The sequence below is a fragment of the Monopterus albus genome, unplaced genomic scaffold (assembly GCF_001952655.1).
Source record: "Monopterus albus unplaced genomic scaffold, M_albus_1.0 scaffold329.1, whole genome shotgun sequence".
NCBI lineage: Eukaryota > Metazoa > Chordata > Actinopteri > Synbranchiformes > Synbranchidae > Monopterus > Monopterus albus.
Genome location: NW_018128209.1, coordinates 118208 through 135777, shown reverse-complemented (window position 1 = coordinate 135777; position 17570 = coordinate 118208).

Genomic DNA, 17570 nt, shown 5'->3' with positions numbered 1-17570 from the left:
AACCTACCCTCCTTTTAGCCTTCAAGACATGAGCATGGTTAAATCCCAGCTACCTGACATTGAGAAGGGTGGTGCACTGTGGATTAAGGCTTTTTTAGGCGCTTGTGCAGGGTTTGTGCCTGCACTTGGAGATTTTCATCATGTTTTTACAGCCTGTACTTCTTTGAGCATGTTACAGAAGGTAGAATTGATGGCAAATACTGCTGGGGATCATGATAATGTTGCCCTCCATACTGAAGTTCATCGGCTTTGGCCAGTGATACGCCAGAAATTCCCAGTACAGGTGCGCTCTGTTGAGCTGTGTAGAATTCCACCTCAAAAAGGTGAGAGAGGTAGTCAGTATTTGCTCAGAGTGCGTGAACTCTGGCAGAACCACACTGGTGAGGACCCAGCTGTCAGTGACACCTTGGGGGTGCTATTTCGCAGTGCTGTAGAGGCTTCCCTCCCAACATCCATACAGCATCTTCTGAGACAAGTAGTGGGACTCTCCACATTTGCTTTTGAGCAGTGGACAGCTTATGTCACTCAGTATATTGACAATGAGCTTGAAGCACAAGAAAAGAATGCAAAGGAGCTTTCTTCTTTGCAGGTACAGTTAGCTAAAGCGCAGTTGAAGGAGGTGCTAGTGAAAAAAAAAAGATGGTTTATTGGGAAAAAAACACAAACAAGGTAACAGGATCAATGTATGTGGCATAATCAGGCTGGACAGTACAAAAACAGGGTAGGCGGAGGAGACCAGGACGAACAGGTGAGTGGACAAACTAACGGCAGGAACCAGGAAAATAGGAGGATCTAGGACGGACAGGTGAGTAGACAGAACAACCAGGAGGATTAGCAAACGCTGTCAGGGAAGCAGAGTAGCGAACAAAAAAAAGAAATCAACAGCACAGGAACTGTCAGTGTTGAAATCGAATTACGCATGCCTAAACACATGGAAACAATGTACAAAAGAAAACCACAGCACAGGAACTGTCAGCGTGGAAATCAATAAGACGTCTGACACATACCATGAATACAGGTATATCTACAGGTAATGCTCCGGCGAAGACGGACTGTCTGCCAGAGGTTTAAAAAAAGGAGCAGGTAATCACAGGAATGCACCTCAGCTGTGTGCACCGACAAATGACTCACTCATTACCGAATGCAACACAGCTGAGGTGCCGATCCTGCAGGTTGAGAGAGAGAAAGGAGGAAGAGAGGCAGGCCGCGCCGAGCGGACCTGACATTATGAGAGAGTGTGCATACTGTAGATAGCCTGAGTGTATCAGAATGGAAGAAAGGAGAGTGCTGATCTAGAGGAATACACATCATCTGTCTTGGTGTATATACACTTTTATACAGATAATGTTATAACCATAAAATCCATCAAAACCATCAGAGTTTATGTAAATCAGAAACCATGGTTGGACAGTACTGTGCAGAGTGCTTAAGGCCTGACATGCTGCCTATAGGTCAGGTGACAGGCTGGCTTATAAAGCCCAGAAAGAGCTGAAAAAGGGCATTCAGCTGGAGGAGGAGCACTAACAATTCTCGGAATATGTGGAGAGGCATTAAGACCTTAACGGACTATAAGGGTGGCAGCCAGCAGGTCAGCCATGAACCCACTCTTCCTGACACCCTGAACCATTTCTTTGCACGCTTTGACACACCAGGCAGCCGAGAGATGGCCCATCCCCCCTGCTGGAGCAACAGCATCCTGTGTCATCAGGTAAAATCTGCAGAGGAAAATAAACATCAACAAGGCTGCCTGACCCACAGGGTGTCGGGTCAGACACTCAAGTCGTGCAGACCAATTGGCAGAGGTTTTCTTGGATATTTTCAATCTGTCCCTACATCATGCCACAGTCCCTGCCTGCCTCAAATCATCTATTATTGTTCCTGTGCCCAAGAAATCAGCTGTCACCTGCCTTAATGATTACTGCCCTGTTATATGTAATCATGAAGTGCTTTGAGAGGATCATCTTGAAGCACATTATTGACAAGGTTCCTGTTGGTCTGGACAGCCATCAGTTCGCCTATAGGAGTAACAGATCCACAGAAGATGCAGTCTCCATTGCACTTCGTACAGCACTGTCCCATCTGGAGCATCCCAACACATACAGTATGTTAGAATGCTATTCACTGATTTCAGTTCTGCAAAGTAATCCCTTATAAATTGGTTCGGAAGCTCCACAGCTTTGGGCTGTCCACATCACTGTGCTCCTGGATCCAGGACTTTCTGACCAATAGGCCTCAGGTTGTCAGAATAGGCAGCCATTTATCATCTAAACTGGTTCTGAACACGGGTACGCCGCAGGGTTGTGTGCTCAGCCCAGTCTTTTATATCCTGTTCACACACGACTGCACTGCTATCCACACTTCAAATACCATCATGAAGTTAGCATATGATACACATAGTGGGTCTCATGTCAGAGTGATGAAACTCACTACAGAGAGGAGATCCAGCACCTGGCCAAGTGGTGTTCAGACAAAAACCTGGTCCTGAGCACTAGCAAGACTAAGGAGGTCATTGTGGGCTAAAGGAGATGCAGGAAGACGGCCCATGGACCAATATCAGCCATATGCACCATATGCGCTGGTTAGTGATTATGTGGGGCAAAACACCGGTGTTTCTTTCACTTTCTTTAGTGTGCTTTTTTTCTCTACCCAAGTAAAAATGTCATCCATCATAAATGATGTCAGCTTCTTAATTCACTGACTTTTTATGAGTGTCATCATTAGACCATTACGAATGCCAGTGAGTGATTCTGCAGGATTTCTGTCTTTGGGTTCTAGGTGGTTTATGATTGTTGAAACTTTTGAAAGTTCAATTAAACCGAATTATAGTTGTGATGTACAGAGGGTGCCACTAGAGTGTCCCTATAAGAAGTTGGATATTGCCTGTGCAGGGTGGCATAACTAATTAGCATCTTGGCACCCCTGAAATGAACCAGGAAATGACTCTACAAGATCAGAACAGTCATGCACCACTACCCACAGAACTGGGAGAGTTATCAGCTTGTCAGTCATGTCCAGTTCATGCCAGGAGAGATTTCAATATACACCTTCTGGAAACTCAAGGTTTTGACTTGAACCTCAGATTTTGATTCCTTCTTTGGTAATTAACAAACCTGGTGACCTGGGCAGGTTTTGACCTGGGCAGGTTTGAGCACGCTGAATTTTTTGATGTCTAAAACCTTATGAAATTACTGTAGCTTTACGCTCGTTCACCAACTCATGTTAGTTTCATGCAGATTACCACAAGGGGGAGCTATTCAGCCATTCAACCAGTTCTACACGGCGGTGTGCACCACCTGCAGTAAAGGACAGTCACAGCAACATTCAGGCAAGAAAAGTAAAATTATTTTAACACAACGTGTGTTGCAGCTGCTGCTACAGTTTTTAGTTTACATTTTTGGATGTGTTGGATTTCTTCTATCACCTTTTAGCTAAATAAAAATAATGGAACAAAAATGGAAAATAAAAAAGAATCAGTTATTTATTCTCTAATTCAGTGGCAGAGACAAAAACTGTGTGCCATGCAGTTTCTACATCACTTTCTTTCCTTTTCTTTTTCTTCTCTTTGTGAACAGAGCTACATTTCTTATTCAGGGAATATACTGTAGTATTACTGTGGCCCAGTGGGAAGAAATTTGCAGGGTAGTTTCACAACCCCTTGATTTCACAGTGTTACCTTCCCTGCTGTGGGTCTTGTTGTAGTTTAGAGCATGCATGAGTTTGCTTACTTGTATGTTACAATTATGTTAACATAGTTAGTTGAGTATCTCATTCTATGTGTTCACTGAATTCTTGGTCAGTATTTACTGTGTTAGCCAACTGGGGCACTGTTTAACATCAAGGGAGACTGATTCACTAAAACACTGAATCACATTAGATTTACAGCTTTAGCAAAGAGGGTCCACAGTTGTTTTATGATCACCACCTGGCTGTAGAGGCCAGGGAATTTGGGGTCACTGGGACACTAAGGGTAATAAACAAGAGATTAGATCTAACAGCCAGGAAGGGGAGCCACTTCAAAAGACAGGGCCATATCCAGACACACACAGGCAAGACAGTTTAATTAGCCAAACGGGAAGCCATGTCTCATATAGTATAACAAAGAAAGGGGTGAGTGTAGGTATTTAGACAGAGTAGGATTTCCTCCATCTTTAGGAAGCTGCCTTTCCCATTGGAGCAGAAAGGACGCAGGAGGAGGACGGATGGATAGATGGACCAATAGAACAGCACGAGAGGACCGGACCAGTTTACAAGGGCACATTTGAAATTGTATAAAAACAACTGAATGGAGGAGGACAGCGTTCCTTCTCCTCCTGTAGTCAGGTTGAACGGTTTTGCTGTTGAGGTCAGGGCTTCAGATAGAGATGGAACCCAGAGCTCTGTAAATTGCTTTATTCGATGGTCTGTTTAGTTATGATAATAAATGTTTGAAAATTGATATTTGATTCCGATTATTCTTCATGAAAGAACATGCTGCAGTCTCCAGACCGTAATTGGGTGACCGTCGGTGTACATGTGGGTTGCCTCTCCAGACGGTAACCAGCCTTAATTCTGGGTCCGCTCAGCGAAGACGGGGGCAGAAGGGAATGAGGAAAGGCGACGTAATGATGTTCACTTTTCCTTTATTTTTTTATCTAGCCGAACCAGCCACTTCTCTCTCTGCTCCACAACAACAACAAAAACACACACCCCCCTGCGTGATGATGTCGAGCCCTCACGTAACTGGCTCCACCTATAATACTACCCCAACTCTGGATGATGATTAACCCATAACATCACTCCAGCATAATCGCATGCTACAGCAAAGAAAAATAAAACAATAATTGCTCGGCCCGACCCAGTTTTACTCCAACAGAGCAATAAGAAAAGAAGATAATCCCCACATAGGTGCCATAATTCCCATCCTTACAAATTAAAATTACCCACACTTTTCCCAACAGGTACTAACCAGTGATAAAACAGTACCAACCCCTGGGTGTCCAATCCAGTTAAACCCGAAATCTTCCAACTACAAAATCATGTAGCTAAACAAGGGAATGAACAAACCATGCATGCACAAAGTACAACAGCAGTCTGGAACTCTTTTTCACAAAATACTGCTCACATTTTTTTTTTTTAACCGAGCAGGGCAGTGATCCGCCTACACCCTAGCTGGTTTGCCATGTTCAATGATAAGCCCAATCACCCAGTCTATTAGGTGCTCGACGGGCCCTCTGAGGCCGTGGCGAATGGACTGAAACCATGGGGGAGTTCAGTCCATCACAGGTCAAAGATGGATGTGCGTCATCATTCTGCTGAGCCCCAGCAGAGCAACTGGGAAGCTGGTCGTTCATTGGAGACGATGGTGAAGCTTACGATGACAGGTCGAAGTCATTAGGGTCAGCCCCAGCGTGGCCCTCAGTGGTGGGTACGGTATCCCACAGGTTGAGGGGACCATTGTCCAACTCAACGGTAACGTAATCCTGTGGTGGGACCCATCTCTCCTGCACTGCCCACTTGTTGGCAGCCTGAAGGACCCAGTCTTTGTCCAATGGTGTCCTAGAGTGGAACAGTTTGAGCTTGTCATGATGAACCACTTTTGCTTTGGCTCGTGAGGTTTTTTGGATACAGTAAACCAGGTCGTCGAGGAGAGCAACAATGAAGTAGGGGCCTTCATAGTAGGGCAGAAACTTCTTCACTTTGTTCTTCGCCCTCTTAGTGTTTTTGATCAGGTACCATACTACATCTCCAACTCGGTACTGTCTCTGACAAATGTTCTTGTCATACTGATGTTTTGCTTGTTTTGTCAACTTCCCCAGCGACTCACGGGCTAGCTGAGTCCACGGTTCAAGCCTCTCTCTGAGTTGCAGAACACACTGTTGTCAGGTGGCAGACCTGCAACCAGGTCAACCGGTTATGCGGCCTCACGCAGCCAGGTGAACACCTTGTCCAGTCGTTGGAGCATTTGAGCGACATCCCAGCCCAAAACTATGAGGGCGTCCAAGTAGACGAGGCACATCTCCCATTGCAGTCCAACCAGCACTGTGTCCATAAGCGTTTGGAATGTGGCCGGTGCATTGCAGAGTCCAAAAGGCATTACATTCCATTCAAAGAGTCCCTTCCTGGTGCAAAAGGCCACAGCCTTTCGGGCTTGAGGGGTCATTTCCACCTGCCCATATCCTGAAGTCAAGTCCAAAGTGCTAAGTATTTGGCAGTGGACAGGGTGTTGAGGGTGTCCTGAATACGAGGCAGGGGATAAGCATCCTTAATTGTCCTGTCATTTAAGGTCCTATAGTCAACACACAATCTTAAAGTTCAATCCTTTCCTACCATCGCGATAGGGGCAGCCCAACCGCTATTGATAGTTCTAGCCAGACCAGCATCCAGACCTGTGAGTCAGCCACAAATTGCTTGTCCCGGGCCATCCTGCGGGGCTGCTGCTTGACTGGGGGCCCTGGGGTGGTCAGGATATTGTGCTGCACAAAGTTAGTGTGGCCCAGATTGTGGGGTCCCATGGAGAACACATCCCTGTGAGACCTGAGGAGGTGTGCCAGCCGGCCCCGCTCCTCTCCGATAGGCTAGTGCCGCTTTCCGTGTATAGAGCCTGTAAGTGGGAGGGTACGGAGACAGAAACACAGTCGTTAGGATTTGACTCACCTGGAGCCCACTGGGACTGTAGCTGCTTCGGCCCCAGGACCTCTGCTGGCTGAAGTATTGCTGCCAGTGTCCCCCCTTTTAAAGTGACCGGCAAAGTTCCTGGGTTGTAGACTGTGATGGGGACCCTCCGGGTCTGGCCAGGTTGCACCACAGCCCGGGCCACCAGGACACAGTGTCTCTCGATGAAACCTTTGGTGGAGCTGAGCATCATGACTCCTTCAGCAGTCCGATGAAAACGGGCAGTGCCTGGAACCACATACTTACAACCTGACTCCAACACTACGGTTCAAGCCACGCGGACGAGGTGTACCTCAGGGTGACGGTTTGGATTATAAGGGGCTACCTTCTCGCCAAAGAGGGTAATTTTGTGGGAGGGGGGGGCGGCGCGGCGGGACCCTGTAGGAAAGGCTGCCCCAAAATGACCTCTGCGTTGCCAGCGGTGGCGGCCACGATGAAGTTCACACTGGTGACTCTGGTTCCGACCTGAACGGGGAGAACCACCTTGCCGAGGACAGCCAGGCCCCCTGGAGTGATGCCCTGTAGGGTCTGCACTACCGATGGTTGGACTGGGGGATGGCTCTCAAGAGGAATGGAGTTATATTGGCAAAGGGCTAGCACATTTCTGCCGGCGCCAGAGTCCAGGAGTGCCCAGACATCCCGTCCCTGTATCATTATCTGGACACCCATTTCATCTTGCAAAGTCTTTGCATATGTGACCACTGTCTCTGGCTCTAGCGACTGGATACTCATCATTCGGAGGTGTCGGGGCGCTGGAAAACTGTCTAGCTTGTCGTGGGGAGGGGCAGTCTCTCTGTAGGTGTCCTACTCCTGAACAATTGTGGCAGATCACGTCCTCTCGACCAACTCGGTTAACTGGGCCCTTCCTGGGTCGCCACTGCTTGGATAAACTTTGTGCCCCCCCGCGTTGTCAGCAGGTTTTACCATCACTTCCTCTGACTGTTCCCTTGCCATCAGGTTGACAGTTCCTCGTACCATGTCGGCTCTGGCTCCCTGTCGCATGAAGCCAGGTGAACCGGTCAGCATGAGCTCTGTAACTGCCCTGGCCGCCTGTCTGGTTGCTTCATACCTGTGGTCCACATCATAAGCTTTCGCCAGGGTGCGGGGCTTCTCCTCCAGCAGCTTTTGCACCACATCAGCATCCGCCAGGGAGTTTATGAAGATTTCCACAGCGGTGGCTTCCTGCTCCAGCTCTGAACGGTCAGCGTACACAATAGACACTTTTTCATAGATATCGTCTCTTAAAGCATGGAGCGCTTCACCTGGTCTCCTAACTCGCTGCCTCAGTTCAATGCCAATGACTGCGGCATGTTCTGAACTTGGACCGTAATCAGCTTCCATTTCCTGCATAATGCGCTGGTAGTCCCACTGAGCAGATCGGGGGTTCTTATGAATGACAGCCCCAGCAGCTCCGGTCAGGCCGAACCTGAGCTGAACAGCCTTTGTTTTCTCTGTCCAAAGGTTAGCTGCTGCGCAACTCTCAAACTGATACAAAAAGTCTTTCCAGGGGCCTGAACCATCAAACTGACCAGGCCTCAGTATTGGGATCCATTCCTCGTCACCATTTGTCGCATAATCCTCACAGTACCTATGGCGTGGGGGGAAGGAAGGATTTACAGCGATGATTGATCCTGCCTGGCTACAGGCCGGTATTCCTGAATGCTCACATAGTCCAACAGGCTGGGGTGCACGTGGGGCTGAAAACGGTGCTGGCTGCTTTTTATAGTGCAATGTCCATGATCTATTTGACTCACTGGTTTGTTTGGCAGACTTTTAATGGAGTAAAACTGTGCTTCATTATCCATCTCTCCGCACAGGACTTTCAAGGCGCATGGCCTCTTGTGACAGTGACAATTCGGTTGAGGCAGGGCCATACACTCACCTTTCACCAACTGGTGTTGCTTGGCTGGTGTTAGGAAAGGGTTGGTATGTGTGGAGGGCGGTGGAGTGAGCTGCCATATCTCGTCGGCTTGCCAGGCGGGTGTGCTTGAAAAGATGCTATGCTCGTTTAGCGTCATTAGCTCCATGTCCTCCACAAATGGATTGCTACAGTCTCCACCACAACAGTATCCGCCGGCTACGCCGCCACTGGCGTTCGCTACGGCTGACTCGGCCTCTATTACTTCCGTCACAAACGGGTTAGTGCCTTCTCTCGGGCTTACCGCCATTTCGTGGCCTTGTCGTGTGTTTCCACCCTCCGTAGCACCATCTCTTTCTCGCCGAAAGAATCCCGGACGAGTCCCCAGTGTTACCTTCCCTGCTGTGGGTCTCCAGACCGTAGTCGGGTGACCGTCGGTGTACATGTGTAGTGGTAAAAGCAAACTGAATATAGTTAATAGTCATTAGCATAGTTGATAAGCCAATGTTAGTTAAGTATAATATGTAGTATGGTCAGAGATGACCTCTCTGCTCTTCTGTAAGGGTCTCTGCAAGAACATTGGGCGTCAGGCTTCCTGTTTTTCAGTACAGGCTGCAGGGGGTTCCCAAAATAGAGAAGTGTAACTAGGGTGGGGGCCCGTTGGACGTCAAGATCTGGACAATTGCAGGAGTTGGGAAATAGCCATATAGTCAGCTGCAGAGCTGATCAGTCAGAGAGAGTGTGGGTGTATGTGAGGACCTGAGAAGACTGACCTGACTGACTCCGAACCTCTGCAGAGGCCCAAATCAAGGTGATCCTGTGTCTCACCCTTCAAAACCTCTTATCACAATATATTGTACAATAAATGATGATTGGCACTGCAGTTGTAGTGGTAAAAGCAAACTGAATATAGTTAATATTTATTAGCATAGTTGATAGGCCAATGTTAGTTAAGTATAATATGTGGTATGGTCAGAGATGAACTCTCTGCTCTTTTGTGAGGGCCTCTGCAAGAACATTGGGCGTCAGGCTTCCTGTTTTTCAATACAGGCTGCAGGGGGTTCCCAAAATAGAGAAGTGCAACTAGGGTGGGGGCCCGATGGACGTCAAGACCTGGACAATTGCAGGAAGCTGGGAAATAGCCATATAGTCAGCTGCAGAGCTGATCAGGCAGAGAGAGTGTGGGTGTATGTGAGGACCTGAGAAGACTGACCTGACTAAACTTCAACCTCTGCAGAGGCCCAAATCAAGGTGGTCCTGTGTCTCGCCCTCTGAAACCTTTATTACAATATATTGTACAATAAATGATGATTGGCACTGCAGTGATTCTCCCTGTGAATTAATTCTATACACGACAACACAATAATACTTACAAGAGAAAGGCCGCCGTTCTTTTTTTTTTTTATTTAGCCGAACCGGCAAATTCTCTCTCTGCTCCACAACAACAAAACATCCACCCCCCTGCGTGATGATGTCGAGCCCTCATGTAACTGGCTCCACCTATAACAACAGTGAATCTGCCTGTCCCTGCAGGATATTCTGTTTTTAAAAACATCAAGTAGGCCTGGACCCAATTATTTGACTATTTGGACATTCGTTCATTGGGCAGGTAATCAGTTTTCAATTTTAGTGATGGAATATTCTACAGACACAGCCACCATCCCCGGGTATTTGGATATTTGCTGATTACTGCTAGCAAAGCCCAAAAATTGCCATTCAGGCCAGCCATACCATCAAAACTATTCCGCCAAACCTACCACAAACAAAAAGTATGTTAAAAATTACCCAATTCTTTTGTTGGAAGCACGAGAGGTGAAGACAGGAGAGGACTGTTTAAAATCAGCAATGTTTACTAGAAGTCTGAGCACAGGTGAAGCCAGTTTCTACTTCAATATCACCTGACCCTCATCAATACAATTGCAAGAAAAATAAATGTATTACAGTAACCAAAGCTCAGTAGTTGTGGACAATTTATAATACAGTTTTAACCTGTATAAGCCAGGAGATTTAAAGGTATGAAAAGTGACTAAAAGACAATGGAGAACTACAAAGTAACTAAAGCTATGAAAAGTAGCTAAAGCTTATAAAGTAACTAGAGCATATAAGAATCAATTCTTGAAAGTACTTGGTGTGAAAGGTGTGGGTTTTTTTTCCTATTAGACTCTTCATTCACAAAATGAATATTTCCCTTTTAATAATCTCCTGTCACTCTATTTGTTGTGCAGAGATGTCTTCCATCAGCTGCCAGCTATTGCATTTCCAGTGCATTTCAAGTTTGCATGATAGTGTTACTTTATTACTTGTTTTTAAGACCTGCTTCAACCTTCTGTGAGCAGCTCAAAGAACAACATCCTGCAAGAACAATGGCCACTGGGCTATACTAAGATACAGTAAGAAAGTCCACGTTTGTGATTCATGAATTTCCCCCACAGCAGTGTATGATTTTACCAAAAGAGTGAAAGAAGTAGAAAATCAAAGCATGTCTAATTTGAACAAATGGTCAGGTTGTTTTCATGTTATCTGCTTATGTAGAGGGATCAATGTAAATGTCCAAACAGCAGTAGTATTGATTTGTTTTCCACTGTCAGTGTGAAGTCAATATTTTAAAAATATCAATAATTACAACCTTTGGAAATGTTCAGACAACTCCATGGGCAGTTACTGGAGGGGGAGGAGATAAAGGGGGTGAATACTTTATTAACACTACAGTCTTAATTGTGGGGGGTGGGGTGGGATTCAGGTTTTGCGCACACCCTCTGCCCTCAGCCCTCTCACCCCTCAGTCTCAGAGTGGATGATTAGCATGGGCAGGTGCAGGGTATGGTGATCCCTCTGTAACTATGTTTTGTTCATAAGCACAGGCACAGAGAAGAGGCATCACGTGTTTAATAAATGAGCTTAATTTAGCAAATTGCCCATTTTCCAAAACCAATCAAATGTGTGTGGAAATCTGAAGACTCTTATGCAATATGTTTTAAATGTGCCTATTAAGATGTTATGGTTTTGCTTCTAAATGTGGTACTAGACTACTGTTTTTATTGATGTTATGCTGTTTGATTGACCTCATGTTAGAGGGTAATGATGAAATTATTGGGAAGGTCTGACACACTCCTGTTATTTAGATCACACATATTACTATGTGTTTGTGCTATTAATCTAAAGAATCAATGATAAAACAAACATAGGTTCCTTGAATTTTTAATAAACTAACCAAGCAAGCATTATAACATGCAAATCATGGTAAAGATGCATGTGTGTTTTGTACTAGTGACAGGCCCAAGATTTGTGTCTATGCAAAAATTAAAAAGAGAAAGCCCAGTATGTAACCCTCATGTGGACTTAGGGGACTGGTGTAACATTTGTGTTTTATCATTCAAGCCATTTTGGCTGTGTTGAATGAATCTAGTTCAAAGGTTATTTATTTTTTTAAAACTTAAAAACTGAGGTCTCACTTCCTTATATTTGCCCAAAATGGGTAAAATAAAAAAACAGGAACACATATGTACCTAGGTTACTGTTACTCACCATTAAAATCCATTAAAAATGCTTTTTTTGATGTGAAATATATCGTATTATGCCATATTTCAGTGCCCTGAAGCAATATATCTTTTAAAACGAGAGGGTCTCAAAATGCAATTTTAATAGTTGACCAGCAGATGGTGTGAAACCATGTTCAAAACCTGCATGCAAATTCATCCGAATTTCACTATTTTTCACTGTTTTTGCAAGGGTGACTTGCTAAAATGACTGAAAATGATAAAGGGTTTATCACTGTTGTATGTTATATCAGTATGATTTGTGTGTGTGTGTGTTTGTCTGCATTTACATAACTGTGTTTATGCGCATGTTCGGACGGGCACGCGCCTAAGGAGTTGTAGCTGCGTAAAACCAACCATGTAGGTGTGTCTGTGTCCAACTCCATAAGTTTTTCATCTTAGAAGGCCATATTCTGTTTTATAATTCAAGATCTGAATCAAAAACCATTCGTGCATGGCTGACTCTGCTCGTCTCCTAGAAAGCCCAGTATGTAACCCTCATGTGGACTTAGGGGACTGGTGTAACATTTGTGTTTTATCATTCAAGCCATTTTGGCTGTGTTGAATGAATCTAGTTCAAAGGTTATTTATTTTTTTAAAACTTAAAAACTGAGGTCTCACTTCCTTATATTTGCCCAAAATGGGTAAAATAAAAAAACAGGAACACATATGTACCTAGGTTACTGTTACTCACCATTAAAATCCATTAAAAATGCTTTTTTTGATGTGAAATATATCGTATTATGCCATATTTCAGTGCCCTGAAGCAATATATCTTTTAAAACGAGAGGGTCTCAAAATGCAATTTTAATAGTTGACCAGCAGATGGTGTGAAACCATGTTCAAAACCTGCATGCAAATTCATCCGAATTTCACTATTTTTCACTGTTTTTGCAAGGGTGACTTGCTAAAATGACTGAAAATGATAAAGGGTTTATCACTGTTGTATGTTATATCAGTATGATTTGTGTGTGTGTGTGTTTGTCTGCATTTACATAACTGTGTTTATGCGCATGTTCGGACGGGCACGCGCCTAAGGAGTTGTAGCTGCGTAAAACCAACCATGTAGGTGTGTCTGTGTCCAACTCCATAAGTTTTTCATCTTAGAAGGCCATATTCTGTTTTATAATTCAAGATCTGAATCAAAAACCATTCGTGCATGGCTGACTCTGCTCGTCTCCTCTCGGATCTGCTCGGATTTGCTCATGCGCACTCCATGAGTTGTGTGTGTGTTTGTGTGTCCGTCTGTGTGTGTCTGACTTTCTCTTACAAGGCCACAATCTATTTTATAAACAATTCAAGATGAGAAGGAAGAACCAAAACAAAATTGGACTTAATCAAATACAGGTTGAAATGTATTTTTTGAAAATTGTTTTGTTGTTGTTTTTTCCCATTGAAAAAAGGGGAGTTATGACAACATACTGGCCTTGTAAAGGGTTTAAAAAAAATCCCAAAATATAATTAATATTTGATATGTATATTTCAGGCAGAAGTAGTTTTAAAAGATTGGAAAATTATGAGATTTTTTAGAGCTGTTTATATAAATGGTTACTTTTTTGGCACTAGGTACATACAGTATGTGTGACTCTTTTTAAAGGAACCCCTGAGGGGTAATCAGTTTTAAAATGTTTTCTATGGCTTTCAGGGCTGATGGGTTTTTGATATTGTTATATAAAAAAATTACATCCTTGTTTTCACTTTTTTTAATATAAGCAGCAGAAAAAAGCTTCTGTGGGAAACATTTTGCTCCTACAGTACAGTGCTGGACAACGACAGCAGAGAGAACTCTGCTCCTGTTTCAGATCAAGTACTGTAAAGTTGTATGATTTCAGTAGTTTAAGCCATTCCAATCACATTGGAGGTAGTCCAAAGCTGGTAGAACAAAGAACTGATATTAACTACAAATTTAATGATGACGTAGACTTACTTTACTTATTTTCTATTCATCCATAGAATTCTTTTATCTTGAGATGGCTTCTTTTAACTTGTCATTCACCCATTGCTATTCAGAAAATGACTGATGTTTTCAGTTGCTGATAATAGCATGCACTGGCATTTTATGATGAGTACATTACATAATAGCCTATATGAAATTTGGCATGGAGTTACAAACACCCATTGAGCATACAATGATCCAAACATCCTCATAAAGCTTTTTCCTCATATTATATGGTTACATTTAACCTTCATAGTGTTAGAAATTAATAAATCAGTCAGATAATTATTAGACTTTAATGTGTTAGACTTTGTGTGTTAGTAATGCAGTTTAGTAAGATTCAAAGTCTGCTCCTGTGTGCTCTGCTTCAAGGTTAGAAGATAATGTTGATTCTGAGAAGGGTACTTTGACACCAGTTATTTTTGTATTAATGTTGTGTAAGAATTATGTCTGAATGGATGTTTTAGTTACACATCACGTATACAACATACACACACATTGAGCTACCCCATTTTGTTATGACTAGGTAATATGCAGCTGCTCCAAGTATGTGGAGCTCTAGATAAGAGATGAAGTCTGGGGGATGGACTTCATCTGTGTAAGGGGTTAGCCCAGAACTGATAAATGTATTAGGCTCTGTGTTTCTGGGTGCTTTTTTCCTGACAAAATCCAATTGTACAATATTTCATGTGTCCCTCAAAGGTTTGCTGAAGAGAGCTAAAGAGGATTAATGTATACTGTGTTCCTTGATAGAAAACAAACAGAATAATAAATGACACTAGATACAATATACTGTAAATCAATATTCCACAATAACTAAGGTTAAAATTAAGCAACAGGAACTGAGCAGGTGTGTAAGATTTGATTCTTATAAGCTCTAGTTACTTTATAAGCTTTAGTTACTTTTCATAATCTTAGTTCCCTTTAGTTACCTTTCATAGCTTTATTTTCCTTGTTTATACATATTACAGCTGTATTGATGATTGTCCAGAACTACTGGGCTTTGGTTATTTTGAATACATTTATTTTCCTTGCTTATATATCTTATAATTGTATTGATGAGAATCAAGTGATACTGATATTGTGCGAACACATTTAGTAATGCCAAGGACCCCTTTTTTTTTTAAAGAAAAGTACCACTGCTTGATAAATGAGAGTTACGCATGTCATGGCAATGAAGTTTATCCACTGGAGATGTTCATACACTTAGACAAAATATCCAGTTGCATTAATCCCAGTGAAGACAGAATCAATGTCCCATATTCTGAGATGAGAATAGGCACAGTGATGTGGCAACATGAATGAGTAAGACAATCTCTGGGTACTAACATGACTTGGCTTTAAATAGGGTGACAGGATGGGGTGAGCTGACTTTAAAGAGATTATTCTAATAGATCTGATGAGGCTGGATGGTTGAATGTTCTGTCCGAGGGGTAAGTGGGCTGAGCTGTCAGGGTGGTAGTTATGCAGCTCTGATGAAGTGGAAAGGATCATGACATTAAGTTGAGAAAGCATCTCTGAGGGATATTTGCTGCTGCAGCATTAAGTGCTCCTTCCGATTCACAGTAGAGACCGACCAATATTTATTGGCTTGATAGTGACCTTTTGGTTTTGTATGGATGACTGACTGGTCAGTGTCCGCTGCACATGCCAATGTTCCAGTGTTCAGTCCTCCTCATAGTTTGCCTAAAAGACACAGGGGTTTGCCTTTCACAGTGCTCCCCATAAGGACATTTATCATAAGGACAACATTATTAGTAGGTGCTGTTCCAAAATTACCAGTATGATCAGAGTACTATATTATGCCACTTCCTTAACCATTTGTTTCAATTAGGCAACTAAAACTATTTAAAAGTTATTGTGGTTATGTTAAAATAAACCAGTGTTGACTGTTGGAGATGTGATATGCTGTCTCTAGTGTCAGAGACAGCATAGCCAAAGAGGTTTGGTGCCAGTATGTCATGCTGTTTTTAAAATGTACTTGTGTGACCAGGCCAATATACAGGGCTATGCAACCCAGACACTAATAAGTTTTAGTAGCAGAAACAAATGAGAAATTTTTAACTACACTGGTTCTTTTATCTGAAGGCCCCAAGAAGTAACTCAGGAAACAGGAATCAGCTTTACGTAGATTTATTTTCTTCTGGTTAAATGCAGAGTTATTACAGCGCTGGGCTCTATGAGATGACAAGTCTCCAAGAGCACTGATAATAGCAAGTAATTCACATTTATCTTCTCGGGCTGGGACTGCCCTGTACATGAATGGAAACTCATATCATCTTCTAATCTGTTGACTCAACAATCACAACATGAACTGGACACAAGGTTCATACAAGGTTCATACAGATATGAACTCGTATTATCTTTTAATCTGTTGGCTCTACACTTACAACATGAACTGGACACAAGGTTCATACAAGGTTCATGCAAATCTTCTAGAATGTTCGAATAAGCAATGTGTGTGTGTGTGTGTGTGTGTGTGTGTGTGTTGGTTATAGTTTCCAGGATGACACTTATCTCTGCAATCAATTTATGCACATTTCACCAAGAAGACAAGAAATACTACTAGTTGACTCAAAGCTGAATATTATGACTATGATGCATGCATAAGAGCTGGTTAATACTGATACATGGAGCTGTTAATGAAACACAGACAAATAGTCATACTGAACTTTTCCATTATTAAAGCAAAATAATACTGATAAGTAGAAAAATAACTTTAACTCCTGAAATCCAATCCTAACAAAATGAGAGAAAAAACAAGAAAAAAGGTAATCGGTTATACAATAAATCGACCTAAGATTTTATGAGAAATTGACAATCCGTCATGGTTACTTCTTGACAGTAACTTTCATCAAATGTCAACACTTTATGCTGTCATAATACTGACATAACTTTAATGACACATGCATAGACAATAAGAAAGTCTCTATTCATTTAAAGTTTATAGCTTTAATAAATGCTAAAAAGCTCAAACTGTTTCACAATAAAAGTCTGCAGGAGAACTATGGTATTTGATTACCTAAACAGATATTTCAAAATGTTGTGTATGCTCAGTATGTGTTCTTCTTAAATACAAAAGTATGTTAAAATCAGACCTTATAACCAAATATGCACAGCTGGTTTTCAGTAGGGAGTGTGTAGAAAGGTTATCATTAGAATCAATTGCAAAAACTGTCATCAGGGCAGGAGGGACAGACATTAGCAAATGCTATTAAGACCATATAAACAGATGGAAAACTGGCTGCATTTTCATTTGAAACTTGAGAACTTAATCTTGCCATTTTGCATTACTGTTACACAATGTAAATGAAAGTGGTTAACAATGTTATGGTTTGTCCCCCTCACCAGGAGGGTGATGGAGAACTGAGGTTGGACTCAAGATGGCTGACCCAGATGCTAGTATGAGAACAGGAGGTATAATGGTGCAAACACAAAGTAACAACATAACAGAGGCAATAAATAATACTAAACCAGAGTAGGGCAGAAACTGCTGAAACCAGGAGAGCAGGAGGATGAGGGCGGACAGGTGAATGGACAGGCTAACCATGAGGACAGATGAACAAAACGGTTTTCCACAGCACAGGAAC